Below are 10,627 nucleotides of genomic sequence, written 5' to 3'. Positions count from 1 at the left end.
TGTGTAACAAAGATAAATAATGGGCGAGAGCTAATATTGAATTTGTGAAGTTTCCAAAGTCCTTATGATTTCAAGATTTTTTTCCCTTTTGTATTAGACCATCTAGATTTTTTGTTGCCTACATTTTGGATCAAATTCTATGATTCATCATTAGGTCAGATGGCAAGAGAAGAACTAACATTGTTTGTAATCCATATGGTGGCAAAAACACTATTAGAAAATAACTAAATATGATTTTGGCATGAATGTTTTGGTTCACTTTTTGTGATCTATCAGATTCATTATCAAGATGAGAAATGATATGTAGATGGTAGTTGTTAATTTTCTATTTATATGTTTGTTTTGTTTTGTTTATGTTCTCATAAACCATACTGTAAAAACCCTTTGATGAATATTCCTTAATTCAATCAAAATATGTTTTACTCCCCAACCTCTTAGCCCAATTATTTCTTGGACAAATGTACCACATACAAACATCTACATGTGGCACTAGCATCTCACAAAAAATATGCAACTGGGTTGAATGCTGAAACATTCCACTTTCAAGTGTTTTCGCAGTGTAACACCTTTGTCAACCCTCCCAGGCATCATAGATGAATCCAGACCTGCTATATTGATGGTAAAACCTCTATTTTTCTACTATTCAATCATTGATTGAGACTCTCTAAAGCTCCTTCACAACTACTCTAGCATTTATCTGCATTGTTGCTCCTCTCCCACATGCAGCAACATATCATAATTCTTATTGCCACATTGAGATTATTGTTGAAGTTTTGAGATTGCCTTTTCTTTCTTGTAGCATTTATGTGAAGGCAAATATGTCCTTGGACACTTGGTCTTCCTCTTTTAAAGGATTAGTAATTTTCACATTTGAAGCTTTCTTAGGTGATAATACCTTGCCTTTTATTTGGTATCTCCATCTATCTTCGTTTTCCATGGACGTGGGAACACCAAAGTGGTGATTTGACTATGTCAAGATCCTATTCAATCATCACAATACAAATAGAAACCTCCAAGACTTCCTAAATTAAACCACAATCTTATAATTAATTGAAATCCAATGATTGTGTTTCTGAGTGTATTGTAGGATTTGAGCTCTCAAAAGATACTTATCCTTTGTAGTGGTTCACTTCCCACAATCTTCAAGTCATGCAATTGCAAGAGATTGGATCAATTTTTTTAATTTTTTTATTATAGATTGTTCCAAAAATTATCCCCCATACGTCACGAACTCAATCTTTCATGAGCATACCACTTTGTTTGTCCAATATCTATATTGTAGATAAATAGTGTTACATACATGGGAGATGTTATCCACTCATTGAATATCTCACTCAAAACTAAACAAGCTCCAACAAAAAGCAACTTTGATTTTCTAAACATAGATAACAATACTCTCATGCATTGCAAAATGTTATTTAGTTATAGGATGACTCGTTCTCTCTAACTAAATAAACTAAACTAAATGTGTAAAATAATACACCCGATCCAATTGAATATTTTAAAATCTAGAGTAAAAGGATGAATATTCCAATATTTTCACAACTTAATAATAAATGTACTATACTAAAAAAAATGTAACTCTAATATTTTAAGAATTAAAGCTTAATATAGTAATGTTTTATCTAATTTATATAATATTATTATTAAGATATTTTTAACTTTTTAAATTAACAACTACGAATAAATATTTTATTAATTTTTTAAAAAAAACTAAAAATGAATAGATCCAAAATCTCACCTTGAAGTCAAACCCCATCAATCTAACCCCCAAAATTACACCCTAAACTGAAATCCCATCAATCCAACCCCAATTCAAACAAGAATTGAGAATAAGGGACCATTCATGATCTAAATTTTAGTGTTATTATTCACTTTTCCATGTTTTCTTTTCTGTGAAAATTTGGGAGGATAAGAGTCCAAGCCTAGCCTCTTAGAAAGCCATTCTGCTAGTGATTGAAGAGGAGAAGAAAAGCCATATTGAACAAACCCACAATGAGAGTAGTGAAGATTTATCATCACTTGCCATCCCTTCTGAGTAGGATGGTACCAATCAAAAAATAAAAAGTCTTCTTGAGACTTGCACAAATGAAAAAGAGCTCTTCCTTGTTCATCATAATCAGCACACCCAACAATGGTGCTATTCATGTTTCCATCTCTAGAATAGCATGATCTACTCATCTCATGGATTCCTACTCAATACACAATACAGAAATAAGTCAATCAGTATCCTCATGTATTTATGTAATCCTATAATTATGGCTCTTAAATAGATACACTATTTAGAAGGAAAACATGAAAAATATAATCTTGAAATTCTTAACTACACTATAATCAATGTCTTTATCATATGTAAATGGGTTGAGGATAATATGAGAGAAGGCTGCAAAGAAATCAAGGATGATAAAGTTGGCATCTTCAAGTTCCCTCAGGTCTGAAATGGCTTGTGATATATATTTGTTTTGGGTGGAAACTAAGTCCATTGTTGTGTTCAAGCATACTACTCCAGACTGTAAGTAACCTAGTTGGTAGTCAAATGGCATGTTATTTGATACCAGGTAATTCCTTAGGTCAAGATTATATAGCTCTATGAGTTGCAGTTTCATCTATGCTACAACACTTCACAAACTTCTCTGTTCCCTGTAAACATAACCCTCAATCACATATGTTTCAAAATCACATTTGAATCATTCTAGTACAACGTGACAATTAATAATATTAGATTTTCACAATCTATTTCAAAAAAATCTTTTTTGTTTCTGGATTTGATTGTGTAAGTTTTTTTAGTATCAATGGATCACACTGTGTGATCCATCATCAAAATGAGAGAAGGATGTAAGATATGATCCATCGTCAGAATGAGAGAAGGATGTAACATAATTCTTTCATCCTAGTGATAGATCACAGAGTGGATCCAAAATGTTGATACTAAAAAAACTTCCACAATTAAATCTAGAAACAAAAAAAATCATTAGAACATAGCAAGTTTGGTGGTATTTATTCTTACCACTGTGGTAACATTTGTAGTAGTATAATCATTTCCATTCAGAGTGAGAAGTGTTATCGAGTGCTTTAGATAATGAGAACCATATTTTTGAGATATAATGGAATCCTTGAAATTCCCAACTTGGACACTTAACTTTGGAACTCCAAAAGTATCAAATACCCCATTGTATGCTACTACAAAGTTTATGCCTTTCCTTGCTTGTATATGATGGCTTGAACTTTTTAGAACCTTGTAGGTCACTAGAGATGGAAGACCTAAGATTTGGGTTGCATAAATTTAAGAAAAAACACAAACTCTGGTAAATGCATTCACCTGTATATTTAAAACCATGGCAATATAATCATAAAGAAAAGAAGTATTTTAATCAATGAGAACAATGTTTACAATCTATGACAATTATTTGCAAGACCTTTTGGATTTGATTTTGTACCAAGCATAAGAGAGATGAAACCAAGCATAAGAGGCCACAAGAAAAAAGATACACAATCATAGAGCACAGAGTTTGATTTGAAACATCCATTCTTAAAAAACTATACACAATCAAATCTAGAAGCACTTGTAGACAAGAATTTTAATGTTAATAGATTAAGGAAATAGGATTGTTCCGATCTGTTGGGTGATGCGTTGCGCTCCCCTGCCCACAGGTGGTTAATTATGTGGTGTTCCATGTTCACTAACAGTCATGGCTTTTGGTGCAATAGCAAATGGGCCCTACAAATGGTATCAGAGCTTGGTTTTGGCCTGGTCATGGGTTCAAATCTCCCCGGTGCCATCCCGACCCGCGTAAGCACCTAGTATGCGCGTTGAGGGGGAGATTGTTGGGTGATGCGATGCACTCCCTTGCCCACAGGTGGTTAATTATGTGGTGTTCCATGTTCACTAATAGTCATGGCTTTTGGTGCAACGGCAAATGGGCCCTACACGATCCATGGCTCAGAGTATAAAAGAGAAGCACTACTGGAGATAACTTGTCATAGTTATCATGTAATGCCCTGCTCGAAGATCCTTGGAAACAAGGATTCAAATCAAGCCAAGATATTTTTTTTTTACAAGTATGAATGCACATGACAACATCATACAGGGATCACAAAGATTGCAATGGAAGACTTCACCATAATCCCAGCAACCAACAGATCTCTGAACGCCACTACCAAACTAACACACGCGAACAAAAGCCAACAACCACCACAACAAGATGAGGGCACAAGAAATGACCACTCATCAACAACACACCAAGCTGGGGTAAAATGCAGAATCCTGAGATTTGGCTAAGCCTAAAATCTTGAAGCCTTGAAAATTTCCTAGAATCCTTAACTTGTCTGCGAGAGGTCTGAAACCTATCTTAAAAGATTCGTCGCATATATTAAAATATATCTTAAGTATAAGGAATTAAATATATGTCAACTTATACTTAAATGATATATTTTAAACCCCTAGGAAATCTGTTTTGAACCAAGAAGGAGTAAAAACCAAAAGGGTATCCAAAACCAACTTTCGAACTTACATCTGACAAGCCTAGATAACCCCTATTTCTCACGCGAGAAAGTGCACACTTCGCGCAAGGACTACTGAGCTTCGTGCGATGATTCACATTCTCACACAAGGATTCTCTATGTGTTGCACGAAGATTTACATTCTCGCGCGAGAAGTGTATTCTTTTGCGCGAGAAAGAAATAGTCTTGCGTGAGGAAAATACAATCTCGCACGAGGAAACAAATCAGCACGACACAAAATGCAAACAAAAAGCTAAACAAACAAGGAAACCTCCACACCGAGGAGTACTAGATCCACGTAAATTGAGGAATGAAAACTTGAGAGCACTAATAGCAAGGAAAGAGGAACATCTAACCATCTAAAACATAATAGAAAAGCACATACTGAAATAAACATCGCAAAGAACAAAATACATTTTAGAACTAAAAAACCAAATAAGTGTGCGGTTCCTCCCAACCGTTAATAGCATCATAAGACCATCGTGGATCCTAGCCATCCCCCGCATGTAACATCCCAAGCCACCGACCAGATCGTCAGTACTATCATAATAGGGATGTCACTACTAAAACATGCAACAGTATAAGCATAAGGAAATCTAACATGCTAGTAGTAAAGCATAAGATAATCCTACAGTAGATAACATCTCCTATTACATGCTAAACAGCAATAAGCAATAGATATACTACTAAATCAAATAACATCATCTAATCATATGCTAAACATCATGATAAGGGAATGTGTCAAATAAACTAACATCATCTGAACATGATATCCAAGCATTCCAATGAAAGCATAAATCACAAGAAAGCATACTCCAGAACCCGACGTACCAAGTGAAAACATCCAGCAACGGTTGCACTAGGACAAGATCATCTCTGTACATCGGTCCCTAGTAGTGGTGAAGGTAGCTACGTCTCCCAACCACATGGCACCCGTAGGTCCACACCGCCGTGCTGATGGAGATAATGATCCAACCACAAACACACAAAAGAACATCCATGGCTAACACTCATGCCAGACAATATGATGGCTACAACCAAGAACCTAAGACAATGCAAGGAGTACAGGTCCTGGTCAGTCACTAAAAAGGCTACTAAGTAGGGGCTGACATCATGGCGAGTCACTTGGCATCCAAAAGCCCAAGCTCGGATCACGTGTGGCAACACTCTCAAGGGACTCCCTTGGAACCATCACACGAATGAGGATCTTTTCATTATCTTAAATTTTATTACCAGTCACACATTTAAATTTAGTTATCACTTACTTAAAATTTCATATCCTCCGTCAACCTCCATGGCCATAAACGCCGAGCTGCAAGATAGAAGCCCCCTCCAGATGCTACCCTACCCTACCCATGCTCATCCTACAACAAGTGCCCGTGAGCATGCATACTCCCATCCCAACCCCAATGATCAAAACTTCCAAAAAAGACATGGAAGGTCGAGACTCGAAAGTCCTCCGACAAACGTACGCGCACATACTCGTGTGTGGCACACCACCATCACGAAGATCATAACACAAGGACAGGATGAGAACACAATGCAAAACAAACACCCAACTTAAAGCAACTCAAGAGGACGAATTTTACATGAATCCCAAAGCCAATAAAACCATACATCATAAAATCACTCAATCGGCCTCAATTCGAGAGTATAGATTCTACACGAATCCCAATGATGCAACAAGACCAAAAGTCATAAACTTACTCAACCGACCTCAATCTGAGAGTATGGATTCTACACGAATCCCAATGATGCAACAAGACCAAGGGTCATGAACTCACTCCACCAGCCTCAATCCGAGAGTATGGATTATACACGAATCCCAATGTCCATGAAACAAAGCAAAGGTCCAAAAGAAACCATAACAGGTATAAAATCACTCAACCGAACACGTCGAGAGTACAGATGCAACACGCATCCAATGCAACATAAAAGTGCAAAAGTGGTATGATTGATATCCAAACGGATCATCAAGGTCCACGATCCACATTGTGCCAAGAAAACCTGAGAAAACAAGGCAGCACGCAAAATGAGGTATAAATTCCAAAATTTGGAAAACTTCAAAATTAAAACCCATTTGGCCTTTGGGTTCAAAAACCCCAAAAATCTAAAAATAAATGAAATTGGACACCATATGCAAAAATGGCCAGCATAACGGTGCAAAAACTCAAACCCTCTTCTCGAAAATAGGAAAATGTTCGTACCCGCCCAACCAGGTAGAACTAACATACAAAAACGGAGGGGAACACTAGTTCTCAGCCTCCACACAAACGGCTACAAAAAATACAAACAGAAACAATAAAACAGGAAAGCCCTACCTCACAGCCAGAAGGGCAAAACATGAATCTAAACCATAAAATAAATATCCGGCAAAAGTAACTGAAAATCACGGCAATCCAAGGTTTCCCCGAGCTAGATCCAACAAGCTCAACCTCACGAGGATCCCATGCTCGTAGCTCCCACAACGAACAAAATAGTAAATCCTCATGAAGAGGATTTTGGGTTTTACTCTTCAACTTTCCAATTCAAAAGTGAGAAGTGAGGAATTAAATTCTTTTTTGGATACTTATTCACTTTTTGGGTGAATAATCGATTAGGGTATTTAACCAACCAATCTAGTTAAACCCCGAATCGACCCAAACGAAAACAGGCTATTCCTATAAATAGGAATTGATCTATGGAAAAGCTGCCAAAAATTAAAATAAATCAATTAAAAAGCCTGAAAACCCAAAAACACATAAATCTCCTTAACAACTTTTGTGACAATGTGAACCTCTAAAATGCACAAACACGCTTACTGGTCTAATCACATAATGCAAATGAGTTCGGATTCAATAATCATCAAAAAGTTTAAATTAAACATTTAATTAAGGATATGTCGACCATATAAGGAGGACATTGATAAAATATGAAAAGATGAATCACTAACTCCATGTGCCACTGCCAGGGATATAAATCTTACACACTAAACAACACAATCAAGTGCAATTGCATATAATAACATAGCCGAAGCAATAATGTGTTAAATCACCTAATTTAACCATTTATTTAATTATATTAAAATAATCTATTTACATCACTCACATTCGCATAAAGCATAACAACGTAGGAATGAAGTAATTAACCATAGCATTAAATCCATCACATAACACAATCAGAGGTATGTCCAAATACCAGATAACCAGATAACATCATAAAAAACACTGTCATCTCAAAATGGCATCATCATGCAATATGATTAACTGAATAGCATAGTAGTCTAATATCTATGATACTAGAATTAAAGAGTAACATCTGACCCTTAGGTCATCTCAAATGTAAACATAACATGAGTAACAATTATCTCTCTAATCAGAAATATAACAAGGTAATGTCTACAACACATAACCAAATAATCTCACATGAACAATCCATTTAATTACTTACGCATTTAATAAGGCACTTAAAACACAAAGAGAACACAGTCAAAAACATGACTAACCACTGCTACAGGAACCTAGTCCAGTGTAGCATGGTAATAGAACATAGTGCAATCTCTACACACATCTCAGGATAATCACGGAACAACCTCATGATACCACATCGATCTTGGTAACCATTGGCACAAACCTTAGTGAACCAAAAATCACATCATAATCTCATAGATCAATCAAAAGCATAATCAAAGCAACTAATACAACAACATAAATCCAAACACCTCGACAGTGTAGACCACTCAGGGTCACAATCATGATCCATCACAACAAAAGATCAGAAAGGTTACATTCATCAGGATGACTTACAAAAGTCAAATGGGAGAGGCACTACATATCAAGACTTTAAAATTGAAAATTGCTTGTTCAATTTTAATATAATTGTATCCTGAAGAGGGCATCAATTATGAGTTATATGGATGGATTGAAAAAGGATTTTCAAAGGATCCTATAGTGCAATCCTAAAGGGTCACAATTTTTTTGTTTCATCTGATTACTTTGAAAAGTTTTGGCTTTCCTTCCAACTGCAATTTCAATAAGATTTTTTTGATAGGATTTTTATATCTTATAAAATTTGGGGGAATTTCTAGGTTCACAGTGCAAAATATAAATATACAAAATTGTAGACGAGACCCTTAAGCATTATTATACTTAGAAAATTAGAAGTCAATATCATGATTTATAATCATTATATAATTAGAGAGAAGTCAAACATATACCTATATTAGCTGATGGTGTAAAGCACTTGGAAACCCCAGTACATAGGAATGGAAAAGTTTGGGGCAAATTGACTTCAATTTATATTGCCTATCCAAATATGTTGGGCTAAAATATGCAACAACAGTTCCTGATATGAACAACAACTTCTGATATGGACCTTTGAGATCATTAGAAATTGATTTTGAGAAAGATTACCTAAATAATCAGTAAGAATTCTACCAAATGATACCCTGCCTAATGGGTGCCCAGGCCAAGTGATACCATATGGATATTTCCATGCAGTAACTATGCTATTTTTCATACCAGGATAGTAATTTCTAGTGTTTGGATATGAATCTCCAAAAATAAAAAGAGCATTTGTTTCATCTCCACTGCATATACTTACAAAAACAATGCTTCAATCAATGACCACACTAAAATTATATACAAATTTTGCAATAAGAAAAGAAATTATCAATCATTACCCATTAAAACTGGTAGAAACACCAACAGGACTAATGACATTTTGGCAATCATTTTTCATGACCTTCTACATCTACGGTCAGCAAAGTTGATTGTTTGGTTTATATGGAAAAATCATCAAAATTGTTTGGTCAAGACCAATGTCTGCAAAGTTTTCATAGACTTTTTGGAGGAGTTCAAAATTAGAAGCTTGAAGATTGAGTTTACATTAAAAGCTCAAGAAAAGTAGAGAGATGTTTTGCTGAGTAAAACAAAACTTCTTCCAATCAGTAACCACACTAAAATTACATCCAAAAATTTGAATATGATAAGCAATTAATTCTTAGTCATTACCAATTACAAAGAGTACCAAGAATATTGATGACATGTGGGCAACCATATTTGATGACCTTCTAGATCTATCATGGATAAATAGCATGATTAAACATGTCAATTAAAGGTATGATGCTATAATTTCTTCCCTTTTTTCATATTTTTGGTGGAACATGCTACTTTATGCTAAAACCTTAATACCAATATATAATAATCGACTAATTAGTACTAATCTTTATATCTATATCATCTAACATATTTCAAACTTTTCATAGGTTGTAGGACACATCAAAGGCAACAAAGGCGAGGCTAGAAAAGGTTAGGTAGCACAGACTTGGCTCTGGGGGATATTCGAAAATAAAAGCACTCATTGTAAGTAGCAATAAATGAATTGCAAAGAAAAATTATTTATAAAATGTAAATAATTTTGTTAATTAATAAAAAAATGCAGGGTGCTGATTTTAATCTAGAGGCCACGAAAGAACACAAAAAAATTACCTTCAAGCAAGGCTATGCAGCGGCGGCTAAACACCTATGGCAAGCTTCCATTGCCCCAACTGAATAGTCTCCTACATCATGTGCACAGGTAAATATGCCAAAAAATATATTAGAAATTGAATACTTGAGCAACAATTTATTTGATAATAATGTGCATGACATTGCAATGCAGCCTGTTAATCGTGACATAGATCATAAGCAGCATCATGAAGCCCCTGATGTGCATCGTACTATTGATGGAGGTGCTCATTTGCTATTTAAAACTAATTATGTAATTATTAATATAATTTAACATCTTTAATTGAACTTGGTGTAACCTTTTTGTGTTGAGGATATAGAATCATGTCGTGCTGAACGAGTGTCAGAGGATGTTTAGACTGATCAATAGGTAGATCATGTCGCACATTTAGGTAAAGAAAATCTATGTTTTGTTCTTTTAAATTAATTTTTTGATTTATAGTTCTTTTAGTTAAATAAAAACTCATAATTCACTAATATAAAATGGTGCAAATTTAACTCATGAAGTACTTTTTATTGTAGTGGACCCCCCTTTGGTGCAGCGGCCTCACGATGTTCCTGAACAGATGAGAAGGAGACATTTGTTAGAACCAGTAGAGAAGGGGGGTGATGAGGACATTGATATTCCTCTTAGAAATTGT

General features: G+C 35.2%; 1 pseudogene; it reads right to left on the bottom strand.

Annotated features, from left to right (window-relative positions):
* Positions 1-1,851: 1,851 nt before the first annotated feature.
* On the bottom strand, positions 1,852-9,212 carry LOC149568398 (GDSL esterase/lipase At2g36325-like; annotated as a pseudogene).
* Between the last annotated feature and the right edge of the window lie 1,415 nt (positions 9,213-10,627).

This window comes from Cupressus sempervirens, chromosome 3 (assembly GCF_028749045.1).
Source record: "Cupressus sempervirens isolate cs-2001-9-10 chromosome 3, ASM2874904v1, whole genome shotgun sequence".
In the NCBI taxonomy this organism is placed as follows: domain Eukaryota; kingdom Viridiplantae; phylum Streptophyta; class Pinopsida; order Cupressales; family Cupressaceae; genus Cupressus; species Cupressus sempervirens.
Note: the sequence above shows the minus strand (reverse complement) of the source record. Positions and strands in the feature narration are given on the sequence as shown.